Consider the following 21,674-nt stretch of genomic DNA (forward strand, 5'->3'; position numbering starts at 1 on the left):
AAGAAGAGGAGGTCAACCTATTCTCCAAAGCACCTGAAGGCAAGACAAAAAAAAAAAAAAAATGGATGGAAACTAATCAAGGAGAAATTTCCTGACAGAACAATTAATCAGTGGAACAATTTGCCTCCAGAAGTTGTAGATGCTCCAACACTGGAGGATTTTAAGAAGAGATTGGACAACCATTTATCTGAAATGGTATAGGGTTTCCTACCTGAATAGAGGACTTTCCATTGTCCACCATTCAATCAGAACTGAAGAAGCTTCTTGTATGAGAAGTGAAAACATCTTCAAGGAAAAACAAAGTCCTGCTGCCTTTTGAAAAAGCACCTTTGGGACAAGCTTCCCCCTTTTTTTCACATTCCATAAGGAGTTTAATTTATTTATTTAGCATATAGCATCTACAGAGGTCATGTAATCACTGATGCACAAATTTAGTTTAAATAAAGTGTCAGCAAATATGTATGTATGTATGTATGTATGTATGTATGTATGTATGTATGTATGATATGTGGATATTGCAATATAAGAGATAATATAAGGGTCCACAAAGTTGAGGATCTTTTAAAAATATATAAAGACCTTTTTATTTGACTAGTGAGTGTACGGTGGAGCTGTTTATATCACCTTGTTGACAGTTTCTAGTTTAACATCTGTTTTAGTAAATATGGATATAGCTGCACTCTGTCATATTATAAGCCATTGCCCCAGATGATTGTTGTACTGAGTTTAATTGTAAATATTTGTTTTACTGGGTTGCAAGTAAAGATTTTGACTGGGTAGAATTTTGTAATTACTGTATTTTGTGCTTTTCTGAATTGTTCCATTTCTTGGTAAAAGCATATTATGGCTGATCACACAATCAACTAGATGTCTCCTACATTGACTCACGCATACTTGATACCTTCCTGTCTGATGTATCTGCCAATGGCACTATAAAAGAAAAAATATTTTTAATCATTCTTTATGTATTTGGGTCAGAAAGGGAAAAAGGCAGGGAAGGAAGGAAGGAAGGAAGGAAGGAAGGAAGGAAGGAAGGAAGGAAGGAAGGAAGGAAGGAAGGAAGGAAGGAAGGAAGGAAGGAAGGAAGGAAGGAAGGAAAGGTTAGTTTACTATTCTATCAATGTATTTATTTTTAAAACAAAAATGTGCATAGAGGGCAGTAACCAATGATCAGAGTATAAAGGGCATCCCTATCACAATCATAGTAACCAACTGGCACAAAGGTCTTTGCCCACAGTGAAATAATATGCACAAGACAAACAATCTAAGTTAATAATTAGCAAACATCTGGTCTCCTTTGGATCCCAGCCTGCTATTGGGGAACACATGCAAAGAGATTTTATATCAGGAAGCAGAATTATGACTAGTGAAAATGCTGGACTTTAGTCTGGATTCAAGTCCATTCTCACCCATGGTAATTACCCATGGTAATTCATGATTTTGGTTTCACTGTGTGATTTCCCTCTGTCTTAACCCAGCCTCCCATACAAGTTGTGAGAATAAAATAAACAGAAAATATAAACAATTAATACTAGCTGTTCTTTTCAAGCATGGACCTGACCAATGGTTGAAAAAGTTTCCTTAGTTTAGGCTTTGGCATCCACTTAAGGAAGTTATTTTAAGAAATGTAGGGCACAAGCCATAGCAAGAATTGTCATGCCAGATCCAGGAAAGTGCAACTGAACGAACAAAAGCTATAAGTTACCTTATGTAAACATCTAACATATCCTTGATCTAAACAACTGCAGTCTACCAAACACAAACATTCAGTGCAGGAAAAAAAAAACCTGCATAGGTAGGTGATCATCAAAGCTGTAGCAGCTTTCTTATGTGAAAGTTAATACATTTGGAAAGTCTGCTGGTTTGGCCTTCAGAGAATTCCTGTTTAATGGTTGTTCTTCAGAAAGATCCCTGTGGCTTTTTTCTATGTTAATGGCTGTCAGTCAGCAAACAGGTGCAACTCAAGGGGCTAATTATTACTTTTAAAGCCCCATATGGCCCAGGGCCCTGATATCTTCAGGACCAAATGCATCCGCTTGTCTAGTGAGATTAGGAATAGATGGCCCACTGTGGGGACCCTCATAGACAGGTCTTCTTGGTGGTGGTTCACCTTCTGTGAAACAACTTGCCCTCATACCTGAGCAATGGCCCCCTACACATCTTTTTTCACTGAGCATTTGAGGGGCTACAGTTCAGATCTGACCCTGATCATTGACCTCACTATTGAAATATTGTGACTTTCCTTATTTTGAATCTTCTCATTATGGAAGATGTTTCTGAGAGACAGTTGAAATGGAATAACATAAAAGTGCTGATGCTAAGCTAATAATGATGATTATAATGTTTTCTCTGGTGTACTTAATATATCAGGAAGTTACCTGGAAAGGCTTGTATCCTAAAGAGAATGCTACAAATACAGTCATGTAATGAATAAACTTAATGGACAATGATTACCGAGACACATTGTCAACCAAATGGATTGGGACTATTTTTATCCTTCTCTCATCACACCAGGACTCAAATTCTTTCAATAAACATGACAGGCAGTTGCCTCTTAAAAGTATATGTTTTTTCATACAATACTTATAATTATCAACCAGGTTTTGCTATTAGAACCCTAGGTGGTCACTGGCTTAAGTGGTTTTAAATAAGAATTGGGCAGATAAATCCCATTCTCCCTATATTATAGTCAAAACATCCAACTTTTAAAAAATCCTAATCACAATAAAGATATAAATGTCACCATGTTAAAAACAGTAACAAAAACAACTGAAATTCACAATCATTTAAAAATAATTAGTATTTAAATTTTAGATCCGTTTTGCTTAATCCTTCACTCAAATGACCCTCCTGGCTATGTAGCAATCTAGCACTACCAGTACCATTTCTCCCCATACATTTGAAGGAGGAAAAGAAATGTTTTACCACCCTTTTCCCCCCAAACATACCATAATTATTGGATACTCACCTATGCACACACACACAGTCATGGATACATGACTTCTGTATGTGTTTAAAGAGCACACACTAATTACAAATAGATCCAGTTTCGAAGCAAAAACCCCTTATAGCCTGTGAAGAAACCATTCAAGCCAGCTCAAGAGATTCCACCTTAACTAGCTTATTATGAATAAATGGTTGGAAATTAATCTTACACTTTCCCAGATTCTCTGTTTATCCTTAGCACTAGCATTAAAGATACCTTACTGGAAAACTGTACTTCTAATGGCTGTATGCAGTCATGGGGAGCTGCCCGTATGTATTTCCATGCAATGTATACCAGCATTTTGCTTTTTTCACACACACTCACAAGCACCATGGATGACTTGCTCATAATCTTCAAAACTGCAATAACTTCCTTATGCAGCTGTGTATGTTCCCTATGCTTTAGAACATAGAATCATATGCCTGGAAGGGCCTTAGAGGTCTTTTAGTCCAATTCCCCTGTTCAAGGCTACAGTCTTACACCATCCCAGTCAAATAGTTGTCCGGTCTATTTTGGAAAACCTCCAATGATCTTTAGAAGAGAAATTAGACAAATAGCAAAGTGGAAGCATTCAGTCACACATATACACAGATTTGATCTTACTATTGCAAATTACAGCTTGCCAAATTATATTTGAATCAAATGATCAAAAATCAAAAGCAATTTATGAGGAAAAGGAAAGATATTCAGTTCAATCTCCCTGTCCAGTCCTTTGCTCTTATAATTATTCTTTTCCTTTCAGCTGTCTTATTTTAGACCAGTTTTTATTCTTCCATACCTGTTGTAATATAGTTCCTAGAATTCACAGCCAGTAAGGGAAAGTCACAGACCTCGCCTAACTAAAGATACATATTTCTACACAACAACTGCAGAACATTCAGCCATGTATTCACATACCTGTACACTGGAAGTCGTATCAGAGCACCAGCAGTTCCTGGAAATGCTGGCAGAAACTTGGATTTTTTAGTAAAGAAAATTGTACCTGATAAGCCACACTCCAGATTCTTGGTAGTAAGGGGAAAAATTAGATTCCACTATTCCTGCCAAAGAGGACCCAACATTTTTTTTAATGCCTATGAAGGAAAAGCAAGAGTGAAATAAAGTGCCTACATTTGCTTTCATTTTCCTTTTCGGTTTGGGCTCTACCTGTAAGGGCAATTATTGAACCAAGACAAGTGTAAACAGGCCAAACAAGTTCTAAAATGTTCTATTGTCCACTGTTTAAAATGTAACCATTTAAGATAATGCTAGAATGAGCTTATAGGTATAGTGTTTTCTGTTGGGAAAGAGTGGGGTCCGTGCCACCTGATCCTCAAATTAAGGCCACTATGCTACAAGTGGGGAAGAGGGGAATGGTCCTAAGAACAAGTGGAGCCAGGAGCAGGCCTTTAAATCACAGATAGCAGAATGTCCAAGCACAGATTAAAGCCCAAATATAGATTCCCCTAATTACAGTATTTATTTTTATATGCTTTCTTTGTTCAATAAGCTGTGTGTCCATAGCAGTGTGTCTTCCAGTTTTCCCAAACGGCTCTGGGAGGCGGGGGGTAGTCAAAGATGCCTGCCCCAGTCACCCAGTGAAATTCCATGGCTAAGACCGCACTTGAAATGACTCAGGGATGCCCAGGCACCCCTAGCTCAGAGGTTCCCAACCTTTTGGGCATCAGGGACCGGTTACGTGGAGAGAAGATTTTCTGCAGACTGGGGGGGGGGATGATTTTGTGTGCTGCCTGCATCCCATGGATGGGATTTTCCTTGTTTGTGCAGCCTGGTTGCTGGCATACTGTGGCCCAGTACTGGTCCACGGACTGAGGGTTCAGGACCCCTGCCCTAGCTAAATCCTTCAACGTTAACCATGATATAGCTCTGCCATACCATGGACACTGTAATGGCCCATTCTTTGGCATCTACCCCCAACAGATTTGGGGGGGAGCAGAGGAAAGAGTAAGATTATGTAGATGGTGCAATTCAAGGTGCTAGTGGTTGCTTTTAAAACCCTCCATGGTTGAGATTAGATCAGACAGGAGAGGCATGTTCTGGGTCCTGTCTTTAAGAAATTATCATCTGTTGAGACTCAGGAGGATTTAAATGGCATGATGCCTGTCATCTAAACATCACCCCCTTCCCCAAATTAAACTTGCCCCAACCCTGTTGGTCTTTCCAAGGCACTAAAAATCTATCTTTGCCATCGAGTTTGGAGCCATAAGAACATGGATGAGCCAGTGTCATGGCTTGTTTGAATGGTTGTGAGTCTTCTTGGCTGCTATTTTCATGTTATTTTTCTGGGCTTTAATTCTTGTTGTTTTTATTATGTTTTATTCTGCTCTGATTGAGAGACCCCATGAGTCATTATATGAGATGAGCAGCCTGTAAATTTACTAAATAAACAGTTTTCCTGATTAACTGTGGATCAAGGGGTGGTGTTCTGCAGCTTTCAGCCTTCTCTGTCAATACACCTGCCCTATGGAGCAATCTCACCCAGAGATTTGGTGGCCCAAATCCTATGCAATGTTTTAGATAGAAGACCCTAAAGATTTGGTTGTTCCTCCATGTGCCAGGATGAGGCTGTTAGAGGAACCCAGCACGTCTTTACGTTTTAGTGGGTTTTTTTTAATGGTTCCTTGGCTATGCTGTCAATCAGTTGTCTTTTTCTATTATGTTTATTCTGTTTTTTGTTACCACACAAAATACTTAAAGATGGTTGCCATATATATGTCTAACAAATAGTCACAGGCTTGAAATAGGAGACTATATATTTCTATAGCTCATGCAGAAAATAAACTTGCTGTTCTAGAAGGCTCTGAAATAGAAACATGCAATGCCCAACTGACCTTAGAATCTGCCTTGTTTCTTAATTAGATAATTAATTGCTTTAATTACCAACTCTATCTTGGACACCAGAGTGCTTTTTAATCAATTCTAAGGAGAAATTTCGCTGCCAGAGAGTTTGTTTTTCTGGCCCTTCTTAAGTTAAGCGTACATCCTGACTGTGTTTGCACAGAATTAATGAGATAGATCCAGTCAAACAAACCAGTAGTAACTGGCATAGTGTTTATCATTGTAGGAGCAACCTCCCCTAATGTATAATCCAAGCACATGTCCAAATGAAGAATATGGTCTTTGGGTTTAGATGTGCTGTAGGCTTTCTATATCGGTTGTGGCAACTTGGTTTAAGATAAAATCTCTCTCAAATTAAGTTTGACTCTTAGTTACTAAACAGACATATCCATGTTACTTTTTTGGCAAAATAGTTCAGAAGTGTTTTGCATTGTCTTTTTTCAGAAGGTATTTTCAGCTTCCCTTTCCAAGAAGTTCCTAAAATTTCCTAACAGTCTCACTTTCAACAATACAACCTCTTGGTAGCTTTTGGGATATCAGAGTATCTGTATCAATACATCCCCAGATATACTGATAATTTGTTCACAAGTGAACAACTATAGTACAGGCAGAAATGCAGTAAGTGACACTTTGTTTCCATTGATTTCTTCTCTTAGTAAGATGAAGATCAAGATATTAATTAACTGCATTTGTTCATAGTTTCTTAGAAATTCATCAGTATAATTATATATTTCCCTTCTAGGAAAGAACAATAGTAACTTGAGAGGAATTTAGGTCTCCTAATGGACAACCACTTAAGTATGAGCCAGCAGTGCGCTGCAGTTGCCAAAAAAGCCAATGTAGTCCTAGGCTGCATCAACAGAGGGATAGTATCAAGATCACATGAAGTTTTAGTACCACTTTATACTGCAACTAGAAAGGCCACACTTGGAATATTGCATCCAGTTTTAGTCGCCATGATATAAAAAAAGATGTTGAGACTCTAGAGGAGTGCAGAGAAGAGCAGCAAAGATGACTAGATCCCCTCTCAGCTGGATGGAAACCATTCACTTTTGCCACAGAAAAGATGAACATCTGCTGTCACTGCCTGGTAATCTTAATTTTTGTAAATACAATTTTTAAACTTCCTGTCTCATTTTTTTTCCAAAAATAGAAATAATTGTGCAGACAATTATTTATATCTGGATATAAAGTCCATCTCTTTCCCACTCGTTAAATGAATGGTCTTTTAAAGAAAACACAGTTGCTGAATGAACTGCACAGCCCTGGATGTTAAATTAATGGATTCCTCCCAGGAGCCAAATTCTTCCCATAGAGAAGAACAATGCTCTAGAAGTTGTGAGTTCTGAATGTCTGCTTGGAAATCCATTCCAAGGTTTCATTTCTCTTTGAGGTAAGTGTTGGGCTTTTCTTACTTTTCATATAATGCATTCTAAATATTTCTTTTTATTATTTATTTACATTTATTTATTACAGCCATAGGCTACTCCAATCCAACTTTGGAGACTTTTAAGACATGTGGACTTCAACTCCCAGAATTCCTTAGCCAGTATAAAGTCCCAGAAGTTGAAGTTCATATGTCTTAAAGTCACCAAGGTTGTAGAAACACTGCTCCTATCATAACCAAGGCAGTTTGCAAAATCAAAACAATAAAAACACAATAATATACATAGCCCAGAAAAGCAAAAATAAAGAAAAACAGCATGACCTAATAGGTCAAAACATCCTACAAAACCAGTTATGCTACTCCAAGGCTTAGGAAGAAACTGAAGGTGGTGCAGAGATAAAGTCTCCTTAGTGAGCTGCTTACAAATTACTTTAATATTCCCCTTTTGTTATCTAAATCCTTTCATTATTCTTTAAACACTTTTATTGTTTTGAAACTATTACCTTTGACATATCTTATTTTTCCATTAATGTACATCATCTATAGCTACTAATACGTACATCCTATTTGTCAGCAATCACACATTCTTTCATTTCCTTTTTCTTGAACAATTTCAGTCCAACTTCTCAGTATCAAATATTAAACATACAAATGTGTAATATATTTCTGCCCCCATTTTCTAACATCAATTTCATCCCAAATCGTTTCATCATTTTTATTCTAAATTCCATTGACTCTTCTGGAGACTGTTTGCTTACTCCTTTTCATCCATTACAGTATGTAAGTTATAGTAGAAATAACACCTTCCACAGAATACCATAAATGCAGGAATTCATTGGCTCTTGATAGCTGAATGTGAATGATAGTAAAGAAAGAATCAAAGGTGAATTTAAGGTGGAATTGAGGGGTTCTTGGTAGTCTCTGAACTTGGTTGCTTTCTTGCAGATGTTTCATTATCTAAACAGAGGCATAGAATCAAGATCACGCGAAGTATTAGTACCATTTTATAAAGCTCTAGTAAGAACGCACCTTGAATATACAGCCAATTTTGGTTACCATATCACAAAAAAGATGTTGAGAGACTGGAAAAAATTCAGAGAAGAGCAACTAAGATGATCAAAGGTCTGGAGACCAAAACGTATGAAGAATGGCTGCAGGACTTGGGTTTGGCCAGTCTCACCAATTATGGTGTGTGTATATTGCTTAATTAAAGCATGTCCATTCTGGAAATGGAATGTAAATAAATGGATTGACATTATATATCATATAATGAGGCAACAAGAAAACAGGGGAATTGTAATTGACTCCTTGTTTATCCGAATGAAAAATAATAGTTGAATATTGTCATCCAACTATTTTGTTCCCTGGATTTCTTCAGGTTTTGGTTAAATCTGGACTTTTCTTATCCTTCTTACCTGCCTACCCTTCAATGGCTGAGTGGAGTGACCTATAACTTTAATAAATAAATAAACCATTCTCCATACAGTGAATACAGTAAGGACACCCTAACAACAGAGATCTGATTGATACTGACAGTAGCAGTATTTGCATATTAACTGAAAACTTTTGCTTTCATTGAAATGCAAATGTCCCTGACATATATGACCTGCCTTTTATCCCTTGTTGTGGATTACCTTATGATTTCTTACTTTTCCTGTTTTTCAACATTGTATACAATGATCAGTTGTAAGTGGTTCCATCCGGTTTAAAATTTTAAACCAACAAACCAACTACCGTCAAGAAAGGGCCACAGAAATGAAACTGTTACAATAATCATTGCTTGCTATATCCACTAGATGTCCTTGCACTACACAGGTTTGGGAGAATATCACTAGATAAACAAAAGTGTGAGCCACACAGACAAGATATACATTTGAATCAACATACACATTGTAAGCAAAAGTATTCATTCTGAATGTAGTGCAGATCTAATTATTGGGTGTTAGCAACAATTGTTGACAGCATTATAATATGTCAATTTTAGGGCAACTAAATGGTTTGGAGCATATACAACTATGCGCAAAAGCCAACTTTATCTTGACTTTTGAAGGTAGACAGGAGTTTTACACCCAGATGATAATAAAGGCTTTGTGTGTTTCCATGCTCTCAAATTTTGATGAAAATTATCAGAAGGGAGGGCTCCAGGAAGCACAAATGAGATTCAGTTGTTGCTTAGTTCTGCTTTGTTGTGTTAATAGTCATGTATATAATTACATGCATCATGGAAAAATCTGGGAGTTTATAGCAAAATAATGTTTTGCTCTGAATAGGTGCTCTAAGACATTCAAATCTCTGTCTATCTTTTATTAGGAGGTAAGAAGCAATGAGGATTTTTTTTTTTTGTCTTTTTAAATAAATCTCTTTCCTTTGAAACTACACCTAAGAATGAATCTATGCCAACTCCCAAAATAGGAGAGCTTAGCAGATACTTTGGAAGCTGGTCTAGAGACTTGAATCCTCCTTTTTGTTCATTGTTTATGTATAACAATCACAGGGTAAATACTGTATGCATCTGATGAAGTGGACCTTACTCGATAACAGCTTGCGTCACACTAAATGTGCCCATTTTTAAATGGTCACAATATCCTTAGCAGAATCTCAGAATCAGACCACACCTTTGATCACTGAGCAAAGTGGTTGTTAAGCAAGATGTACATGTTGTGTAGTGGCAACAGCGAGGCATTGAAGATACGGAGTTGAAACAACAGCTCTTTATTAGGTTCTCACAGAAGCAAACTCTAGCAGCTGCTTGACTTATATTTATATGGACTGCCACTAGGTGGTGGCCAATCAATTTAAAGTACTCATTCCCACCTAAAACAAAGGCTTAAAGTTATACAGACAGTCTATTATTCAAATGGAAGAATCAGAAAACCGTTTTTTATAACAGACCTTATGAATTGCTTAATACATAACAGTACACATGACCACTTCATTCAATGACTGCAATCCTGGCTCTTCCAGTTGTGGTTGTTAAGCAATTGGGCAAATTGTTAAGTGGAGCATCAGGAAAAGGGCTGTCTCCCTGCCCCACCATGCCCAGGAGGGCCATGTCCTCTCCCAGCTCTGCCACTCCAAGTTCTACTTACCTTTGCTTGTTTCTGCCACTGCAGGCACACTCAGCCAATGTGAGGCATAGCTTTCCTACCAAGACCACTTGATGTCATCCTGCAAGTGGGCTCCATTCTCACCATTGTTGGAGGATTAAATTAGATTAAGGAAATTATTTTAGTTTGGTTGTGTGCTTCTTTCTATTCTGTTAACTGTAAAATAAAATAGGGAACTTAAAAGGATTATAGTCCAGTGTATATTAGGGCAAACAGATTGGATTTTTGTTGTTGTTGTTGTTGTTGTTGCTTTCATTACCTCCCTTTCCTCGTACACACATTTTGTTCATTTGTATTTTGTTAAGTTAAATTGAATATTGTATTTTCCACTTTGAACAAAATACTAAAACTAATACTAATGCTAAAGTGGATCAAACGTGTGTCAGTTTGGAGAAGTGAATGTGATTGTGTGTGAGAGAGTGACAAGCTATTCAGTGTAGTTAGTCTGTTCAAGGCACATTCTTCCATATGTGGAACAAGTGGTAGTCTTGCAATGGAATAAATGAGTGCATACTGCAGTGATATCATTAAAATATATCACAAAAACTGCCTGAGTAAGAATGAATCCCAGACATGACTCTTCCAGTCTGATATTTTCCAGATGTATATGGGTCCCAGATCATAATTTTCCAAATCTAGGACATAATTGCATATTGTCATATTAATTTACATAATACTACATAATGTCCATATTAATTTGTGAATCTTTTTAATCACTTTAACCCAAACAACCCCATTCTATACTTTTGATCATCTTTTACTGTTTCTTAAGTTTCAATCATATGTAATACTGTTTTCTTTTTTCTCTTTAACTCAAATCCCTTTATTGCATTTGGATAGCAAATAATATAATCCCAAACCTATGTGAGCATCTGAAATTGGGCAGGGAGTCTGCACTCAGGGAAGGATCCTCTGGAGCTAACTCTAGGGCATTCTGGGAGCTGAAGTCCACACATCTTAAAATGAGCAAGATGGAGAAATAGAGCAGGGGTCTTCAAATTTGGCCCTTTTATGACTTGTGGATTTCAACTCCCAGAATTCCTCAGCCAGGCACGCTGGGAGTTGAAGTCCAAAAGTCATAAAAGGGCCAAGTTTGAAGACCCCTGCACTAGAGTAATATATCCCAGAACAGCATTTACCATTTTAGCAGTTGCCTCTCATGGCTGGCTCATGTTTAACTTGAAGAAAATCAACTTTGGAGGACTTGTTTTTCATATGACTTTTCAAGAAAATTGGGATCTGAATTAGTATTAGCCTATGGTAAGTTAAGACTAATATATTCTGCATATTCTATGTCTTAGTCTTAAGTTCTGCATGCCTTAACTATTCAAAATGATGTTCTGTTTTGATGTTACAAAAAATGCTTTGATATGTGAAGTTGCTCATAACTGAAAAGCAATTGTATGTACTAACCAAGTTGTATGATCACTAACCAACCTCCCATTTTTTGTGCCTCAGCTTCTGTTGGTCATTTTTGTTGTTTCAGTTTGCATGACATGCTTGGGTTGGCTAAATTGGGGAGAAGGAGGGGTTATTATGGGGGAACTCAGCCTTCACCTTAACCTTGTAAGTAAATAGAAAGATTAGCTTGCAGCAAAAATCCATCTTCCTAAATCAACATTCTCCCAACACAAATCCAGGGTTTCCTAGTATATAGCCCTACTCTGGGATTAACTGCTTCAATCTTAAAAATTCTGAGTTGAACAAGGATATAGGAGAAGAGCCTAACTCTAATATTCTCTCTCTATGATTACAGTTGGAGACTGATGCAAGAAATAAGCAAAGTAACAAAGCATTTCTTCTCGGTAGCTACAGCTGCTATGAGCAGATGCAGGATGCAAAGTCCTGGAAAAGCTGGAAAGTCAACTTAAGTTTAAGTCCCAGATTAAAATTGGGTGTTTGGAGGACTTCAAGGTCACAAACAAATCTGGAGGTTTTCTTTTTTTTAACTATCTGGTAGACTTAAAATATGTGGGAATTAGAATTTAATTCCACGGCTGAAAATTCTGAGTACTGTAATTCTAATCCATTTGTTACAGACATGTCAAACTTGCGACATCACATGACATCGCGCGTGTGATGCATCCGGCCCATGGGCCGGCAGTTTGACACCCCTGATCTATTAGAAATGATCCCAGTTTAATATTAATCATCTCTCTCTCTCTCTCTCTCTCTCTCTCTCTCTCTCTCTCTCTCTCTCTCTCTCTCTCTCTCTCTCTCTCTCATTTACTCATGCATAGACATTATATTGTGTTCCTACATTCTCAATCCAATTTCTATAGAAAACATGCAAACCAGATGTCCAAGACAAGCAGAAAGCTAAGATAATGATTGTCTCCTTTGAGCTGTGACAAAAAATTAATTAAGGCTTCTTTGAATCCTGAAATAATTAAGCAGGTAAATCCTGGTATAATTGATGTTACCTTCTTTAAAATGAAGATAAATTATGTTTAGCAGATCAGTATGGCTTCCCTGATTTCAACAAAGAGAAGTAATGAAGTATTATAGCTTTATCATTAGCACATTGATTTTTAGCGATATCATTAAATTAATGCATTGCGTGCATAGTCAGAATCAGCAGCCTCAAAGAACTTGCAAAGTCAGAAGTTACAGGAACAACATGATTTCTTCAAATTGCTTTTCCCAGATTTAGGGTAAATAATCAATATTCATTATATCTATTGGGATGGAAAATCAGGGTTATGTCAGTCTAATCAGAGTGTGGTTTATTTATATTTTCTTCACATTATCTCTTGTTTATGATCAATTCCCAGTAATAAAATCCACTATAGTTGTCACCAACCTCCAGGATTCACAATGGGTTAAGTCATTAAATGCTTAGTAGATTATGAAAATTGAGTTAATTGAAGCAAGAAATGTACTGGTTTCCAAATTAAGTCTTATTTATAGAACCATATAATGAGTTGTAGGGCTATTACTGCATAAGATTAAGTAGCGAACGTAGGTTATTTTATTATATCTTAGGAGACAGAACAGATAGTGATAGTGATAACAAGACTCCCTTGGCAAAATTCTGGGTAGTTTTTCATGTAAGATAATAGAAGGATCTCTTCTATCTTTATGCACTTGTGAAATCAAATTAATCTAACTTGCCGCAAAATATTTCCCAGGCCCCAACAGATAAAAGAGGAACTATTTTTCAAATAAAAAGCTTCACAAGTCATTTTGCCCTTTTAACTGGGAAAACAGATCATAGAACATCTGCATATCAAGCACGTGCTCCAGAAATGATCTGGAGCACATGCTTGGTATGCATCTAGAATGCCTTTAAGGTAGCAGCATTCTTTGGTGAGAAATGGACTGTTTGGTCCTAGGTCATAGTAATGTCCTCCTATCCAATCTTCCATTGTTACATCTCAATCCCCTTCCTTTTTTCGTTGCTCAGACCAAGTGATTATAATGCTTTGGTTGTATAATACCTGGGGATGAAATAAATATGTATATGATCAAAGATCAGCATCCAAAACAACAAAATAGAAAAAACAAGGCAAACAGAATCTCAAGGTCACTCAGGAAATGGCAAAAATCTATATAGTACTAAAACTCTCACATCTCTATTTTTTTATAACCTTCAATTAGGCAAAATTGGAAGGTACAGAGCAACAATTATTGAACCACAATAACTTAAATGGGTTAATTTACAGATTTCTGGGACCTATAACTCCCATAAGAATGAAATTGTGAACATTGTGGCAGCTTCAGTGCCACTGCCCCTTCTAACTACATTTCCCAGAAACCTGTAGGTTGTGAGATGCAAGGGAAAATGGGACAGTCATGTCCCTATCATCATCATCATCATCATCATCATCATCATCAAGTTGGAAGGGACCTTGGCAGAAAACCCCATACCATTTCAGACAAATGGTTGTTCAGTCTCTTTTTAAAAACTTCCAGTGTTGGAACATTCACAATTTCTGGAGGCAGGTTGTTCCACTGATTAATTGTTGTAATTGTCAGGAAATCTCTCCTTAGTTCTAGGTTGCTTCTCTCTTTGAATAGTTTCCATCCATTGCTTCTTGTTCTGTGTTTAGGTGCTTTGGAGAATAGCTTGACTCCCTCTTCTTTGTGGCAGCCCCTGAGATATTGGAACACTGCTATCATGTCCCCCTCGTCCTTCTCTTCATTAAACTAGACATATCCAATTCCAGCAACCGTTCCTTATATGTTTTAGCTTCCAGTCCCCTAATCATCTTTGTTGCTCTTCTCTGTATTCTTTCCAGAGTCTCAACATCTTTTTTATATCATGGTGACCAAAACTGGATGCAGTATTCCAAGTATGGCCTTACCAAGGCATTATAAAATGGTATTATCACTTCACGTGATCTTGATTTTATCCTTCTGTTAATGCAGCCTGGAATTGTGTTGGCTTTTTTTGGCAGCTGCAGTACACTACTGGCTCATATTTAAGTGATTGTCTTTCCTGCCTCCCTCTGGCCCTGCACCCAATCAGCTGAAAGCAAGGCCTGAAGATAAGGGGTGATTGGCTGCTTTGGAATCAAAGCTGAAATTTGAAATCTCTTAACAGCAATGGATGGTGAAGGAAGGATGTGGGGAAAACTCAGATGCCTGAGTAGGGCTTGCTGGGAGGGGGGCCCTGGTAGTTGACAAGTGAACCTATTCCACCCTGGAAGGAGGGGGCCCATGGGGACACACTAGGATGGAGAATGAGGGTGCAGTTTTCCTTTGTTCCCCCTCCCCTCACAAAATGGCAGATAGTTCCATAGGTCAGTCGAGGAGGAGGAGTTATTTCCAACATTCCCTGCCAGCTTTCCACAAACAAATAAAGGAAGTTTGAAGTAGCTCCCACCCCTCATTACTTTTTTGCCTTCCCATAGTCATTCTGTTTCTCTGTTTAGGCAAGGAAATACGGTATCTCTGAAAGGATGACCCACTGAATCCCAAGTTGTCTAACAGTACAATATAAATTAAAACTTAGTCCAATGAAGTCAAATGTCAAGCACATTTGCTGTGCTTCTTGTTATATCTCAATTAATATGTAATAAAAAGAAATTATATAGTATAAAACTCATCCGTTCTCTCTAGGAATCAAAGCAAGATCTGTACTAAATAAAATCCACCAGTATCTCTATAAAATTGCAGTAAAGAAGTGCATGCTGGATGGTTTCCAACTCTTCAGAGTCACAGACATATATGCTCTATAATGCAGGAATTTTAATATATTTAACAGTTAAAAGAACCTAGAACAAGAAGTTTTGCCTGACTCAAAAAATATTTCCTTAACCTGGAGAAAGTTAATATGCTCAGATAGTTTTCAGGATTCCATGTGTATCCATGTAGTGATGGGTAGTCTAAAACTCTGTGATAAGCATTCAATTTCCATTTGAAGTTTTATGTTTTCCAGGCTTTGATTTTAAAAAAAACCCTTTAGCTTGATCATAGCCAGCAGAAAGAAGATAATCTATGGTTAATCCAGTGGAATTTATTTTATTTTAAACTGATGTGGCTCATGGTAAATTCTAGTCAGCTTGCTAGAGCCAATGATTCCAGGCCCAGTGAGGAGAAACTTAATTTCAGACAGTATGTCATTACTAATCTTAAACCCTTTATACAATCCTAGTGGCAAAGAGGATACTTTTACATAACCAGAGAGAAATTTACTTTCTTCACTTTAAGGAATTGGATCCAGGATATGTTAGATATTTTGAAAAGTTTCTTTGTTCTAAAAGTGGGAAGATGATACAATACTGATTCTGTATTGTCTACATTTGATTATAAGCTTAAGGATAAAATTATATCACTTTTTCTTTCTTTTTTCTGTTAATTATTATTTTTATTTTTTTTGTTATATTTTATTTTTAGCACTATAATATATTTAAGTTTTCTTTTTTCACTGCATAATCTCTTTCTTTCTTTCTTTCTTTCTTTCTTTCTTTCTTTCTTTCTTTCTTTCTTTTTCTATAATTTTCAGTAATAATAATTAGAGGACTGGTAATTTTGAGCTACTACCTGGAAGTGATCAGATCAGCCTGATGGACAGATGATCTGTCCTCTTCCTAGAAACCCACAAGGAAAAAAAGGGAGAGATAAAAAAGCTGGTTAGGAGAGGAAAGAAAAAAAAGTAAAGTCAGCCTGACTTGGAAAGGAAAACAACACACACAGAAAGACTATATTCATTTTGGGGTTTGACTTTCCCCCATCCTCCGTATATATTATATTTACAAGAGTTTTTTTCCCTTCCAAAATAATAACCATGAAATGGAAGGGAAAGGATTGTCTTAACATATGCTGAGAAAAATGGAAGATATTATTGAAAGCAAGCAAGCAGTCCTGAGGGGTGCAAAGGACTACCAAAGTTACTGCTGAAAAGCTTAGTTGCCTTGAAAATTAGCCCTCCCAGTCTGCCTGCTGCTTAACCCTCTGGGCCATATCAGAATAGGCCTTCTCTCTTTTGCTTTCAATTCCCAATGCAGACAACCCCTCACCCCTGCCTCTGCCTCTATCGTATGTTCTTCATATTTTGCAGTTTCCATCAAAAGGAAAGAGGAGAATAGGGCTATGCATATTCCTTGGAGATTTATTCTGAGAGAATTATTTGAATATGTAGGCAGGATGCTATTACATTTATAAACCTAGTACATTATTTTACAGGCCATTGAGTTTAATCAGTTATTATGTCAATTACTATTAATGTTTCATTTGTTTTTTGTCCTCTCCTCTCCTCTCTGTGGAGCGTGGCCTCTAGCAAATAGAGCAAATATGTAATGTATGCATACAAGGACCATCCAAAGCAATTGAAAGAAGGGACCACAAAATCTGGCAGCACAACTAAAGTGCCTCCCCTTGAAGGATTAAAGCAGCCTAAACTTTTGGAAGGCTCTTGCAGTTGCTTCCAAAGTTGCCTCAGTTGTGTGCACAAGGAGCTGTGCATGGGACCAGCAATTAGCTGAAGTGACTGGGCATGTAATTGTACAGGCAGCTTGGGACATCTCCTGGAGCCCTGCAAGTCTTCTAAGGACCACCTGTCAAGTGTAAGAAATCAGGAACCAGAGAGGTTCAAATGAATACAGATTTATTGCATGCTAATGCACTCTACAAGAATCTGAACTACTAAAAATAAATTGGTGGTAGATAAGGATAAATGGAACTCAAGACAGAGACAAAAGACCTAGAGACTGATGACATGTTTGACCTCAGGCTCCACCTGGTCATCTCCTACAACACTGCAGCTTAAAACTTTGAGAAGCCTTGCTCATTCTAACATGCTTTGTAATGTGAGTCTTTCTAAGGTGTTGCAGAGCTCTTTTACCTGTATGCATTTACAAGTGTATCATAAGGTATGCTTATCTTTGGTGGCAGGGAAAAATTTTAGGATTGGTTTCAGCTGGCGTTAGCAACCCTAAAAAGGATTGACAAGGTAGGGTAGCCAGGTGTTGAATAGGATTTTTATCTGAGTTTATTATTTTTTTTCTGTCAACCCTTCTGTGGAAGCAGCCATCCTAAATTCAGGATTGTAGAGCATACAAATGGGAGAAAAGTAGAAAAATCTCTGCTTTTCACTAAAGACTACGACATTTCATCTGACTTCAAGATGTCCCATTCTTCATTTCCAGAAACAGTTTCCAAAGAAAATAAGGAAACTTTTTGCTTATCTGATCCATCTATGAACCAAATTTGTATTATTACTGTTTTATCCAAGTATAAACAATACTTGTTAGTTTATTATTTTAAAGTATTTATAACTCATCCTAATCTGGGACTTTGGGTGGTGTACAACATTAGTGAAATTAAAACCACCCCACCCCACTCCCCTGGTAATAAATAAAGTAAATCGGAATAGATCCAATACCAAAAATAATCACAAAAATCAAAATAAATCTCAAATAAAACCCAAGACTGGTGCCCATAGTCAATAAGCTGGGACCAAAGCACACTCATTTTACCAATTTAATCTGTTTTACAGTTTTAATCTGTTTCTGGAAATTGCAGCAAAGTGGAGCTGCATATACAGTACTTCCAGAAGGACAGAGTTATTATTATAGCGTTGAAAGAAAAATCTTCATCAGTGTCCAGTTTAAGCCAGGAATAAACAACATGGAGACTGCTTTAGAAAGAAGGTTGTAGTTTATTGAAGAGGAGAGCCAGACAGAAAGATGGCTGTGAAAAATCTGAACACATGTAGTAGAGAGTGGTGGGTTTTTATACCTTCTTGAGCTCTTGTTTGGAGTTGTTCCTGTGGCATGAACTTTGACCTGAGTCTGAGTGTGCCTTTCTGGTATTCTGATGGTGGCAGGTTGTCCCAAAGGTCAGACCCTGCTTCCCTGGGGCTGTGGATGATAACTATATCCTGGGTTGAATTCTTTGAGTGACGGGTTGTTGATTCTAGGGATCTTTTTTTTCTAATTCCAGCTTCCTGACTCCAATCTTTCTGATAAGATTATCACATCTGCATTTCTGCAGACCTGGTTTCTGTTTGGGGCAGAGAGACTTGGGGGGTTGGTTTCTTTACACACTATTGTAAAGAAAGCCTGCTTTTGAAATACAAATTCTTATAGTATACCAAGTATATTTCTTACTAAAAATTAATCTTAAAATACAATAGTCATGATGTTTATAGGTTGTTCTATGTTGGAAGGAATTTAGCACATCATCACTACTAAGCTAGCCATAAACTGATTTGAGGAAGAAAAAGATCATGCAGTACAGACATAAGGCTGCATAATTTCATAAACTTGCAATAGATTGCCAAATCAGTTAACCAGGATGTTGGCAAGGATCTCCCCATCGTTGTCTCAAGTGGTGAAGTGCCAAACAGACAAGGCCCAACATGTCAGTTACAGTGCTATTAGTGAGTTGTTTTTCTATGGTTTTTCTATGGTTTCCTTTAGTAGAAATGTGGGTTCTGAAGTCTTGCTTGGCACATGTGGAAAATGCTTGCCCAGTGTGTCAAGAGAGTTCCCTCCTGCTTATCCTAGGCTTCTTCTCCATGTCAATGAAGTTTCAGTTGACATATGTGGATATAGGTTTATCAGTCTTCTTGCCACTAGAAGAGGAAATTGGCAGAATTCAGGTCAATGCTCACAAATATCCCAAATCAATAAAGGTTGCAATTAACAGTGCTGTTGGCAGCACCTGGAAGTATCCCATAAGGTAGGCAAATGGTACTGCCATCCTCCAAGTAACACAAACAATAGAAATTACGGCCACATACCAGCCACTTTCTCTATAAAAGAAACAGAAAACCTGTAATGAACTCATTTCAACAGGATCAGAAATATCTCTCATTCTCAGTTTGAACTGACCAGCAGCCCTTTTTAAAAAGACATATCTATCAGTCTTTTGAAATAACACACATTTAACAAAAGGACTAGCCAGCTTCCAGAAGATTAGCATTTAATCGGGAGCCTGCACCTGCCAGGAACCTGAGTAATGCCTAAATTGCATTTTGTGGAGTGCCAATTGGGCATTGTGCAGGCAGCCAGTAGTAGCTTGGCAGATACCAGGCCTTGAGTATTCCAGTGAGGTTAATTACGATGAAGGGAATATGCATTTTCATAAATGTGAACAATGACCCCCCTACAGATTGATTTTATGTGTTGCTCTATTATTATCATTTTTAGCTTTTTGCCTGAATAGTATCCACATTTGTTATTAGGCCATTGTAGAAAGAAAAAGGTTCGCTGAGTATAGCCTAGGAAACAGGAAGTTTCTAAGGTGCTTTTTCAGCCTATTATTAAAGAAGTACTTTTCCATTGGTTAAATCCTTGGTTCTGTCCTTTGGATGCTGACCAGCTGAGTGTGAAATCAGGTTATAAATGTCATTGTTAAAGATGCATGGAGAAGAAGCAGGGGGATGGAAAGTTAATTGAATATTTAACTAGAAAAAAGGTTAACTGAATTGAAGGACAAAAAGGGGTTACCATCATGAAGGAAAAGATATTTCAGGTTTCTCAATGAGGACCGGCCAATTGACACTAGCCAAGGGGGGGGGGGAAATGCTGGTTCTCTTGCACTGGATGTAATAGTATGGAGAAAGATGGTTGGAGCTACCTTCTGCCATGGTTGACTAATTTGGAAATGTCCTTCATCACTTAAGAGTAAATTTGGCTCATCATTGTATCTGGCTAACTTTATCTGGACTCAGAAGCTAAGGATGGCTAGGGCTGTTGAGTGCTTCAATGAAAGGTCAGTAAAATTAATCCCAGAGTTGGGAACTTGGCAAATAAAAACTAAATCCTAACTCCCCAAAAAGGCAATCACAAACTACTTCCATGATGTTGCCAAGTGAATATAATGGAAATATTCTAGAATGTACCAGGAATTACAATTAATTTTACAGAGACTTTTCCTTTAAACATAGGAGACAAAGTGGCGCTACACTGTAAAAAAGACTAAATGGTCACTCTTTGTAAATTTATAGTCTCTTAAGCAAAGAACAACCAACTTCAATGCAAATCAACTGACATAAAAATGTTAGATGGTCTGAAACTTTTCAAGGATTAAACAGAGATCCACAATTTTTTCCCTCATGGCTCTGGCAAATGTAGAGAACCATGACTTGGCAATCAAGCAACCAGAGGCAGAAAACCAGTCAAACAATAGGAATTATGCATCATCTGGCCTGCAGCATCTGCTCTTGGTCCAATTCAGTCACACCTTCAAGTAGAGCCCCTTCCTCAAAGCCCACCAAAACTTTAAGTCTTTTGTATGGAAAACCAGACACCAGAAGGACAGAGGGTGCTCATTTACTCCAAGAAGTCCGTGGGTTGTTAATATAATTTTTGTTTATTTGTTTTAGTCTCTGTTTATAGCATTATCATTGATTATGTGTCTTTCCCTCTGATTTGTTATTTTATTATCTCCATTTGTCCCTCAGCCATGTATATACTTCTGTTTTAAGATAGAATTCCATACTTTTGATGAACTGTTGTCCATAAAGGTTTATGTCACAGTAAATTTGTTGATCTTTAATTGTAACAAAACTCTAAATTCTGCACATCAGTATATAAAATAGTAATGGGAGGCTCGGAAATTGTGGTTTGCTGAATTGTCAGTAGCTGAAGACCATTAATACTTAAGAAAATCTTGGCCTTTGGATCAAAGATTTTGTAACTGAACAGATTTTTGGAAGAACGACTACAAAAAGCTATGTTCTTTTTTTACTTTATTTTAAAACTATTTGGCCAGTCAATCAAAATAACAAAAATCTACATTGGGTATTTTTGAAATTAATTGTCAGTTACTTGAAATGGAAAAAAAAATTCCTTTAGAGTTTGTGATGCTGCAATTTAAAAAAAAACTTATGAATTATTACCTCATAACTGCTATAACAAGGAAAATCAGCAAAAATTCAGACAGCTAATTTGAAATAAAGCAT

At 37.3% G+C, this 21,674-nt stretch overlaps 1 protein-coding gene across 5 annotated transcripts in view; it reads right to left on the reverse strand.

Annotated features, from left to right (window-relative positions):
- LOC120301197 (CD276 antigen-like) overlaps positions 1-4,113 on the reverse strand; it is a 30,455-nt gene extending 26,342 nt beyond the window's left edge. For 4 of the 5 annotated variants that reach the window (XR_005554825.1, XR_005554822.1, XR_005554824.1 and 1 more), the window contains exon 1: positions 3,884-4,113. The gene's annotated coding sequence lies outside the window, so the exon portion shown is untranslated. The remainder of the gene's footprint in view (positions 1-3,883) is intronic. The other variant, XR_005554823.1, reaches the window with a different exon arrangement.
- Between the last annotated feature and the right edge of the window lie 17,561 nt (positions 4,114-21,674).

Source organism: Crotalus tigris, unplaced genomic scaffold, assembly GCF_016545835.1.
Source record: "Crotalus tigris isolate CLP2741 ecotype Arizona unplaced genomic scaffold, ASM1654583v1 scf7180000024370.6872682, whole genome shotgun sequence".
Classification (NCBI taxonomy): Eukaryota; Metazoa; Chordata; class Lepidosauria; order Squamata; family Viperidae; genus Crotalus; species Crotalus tigris.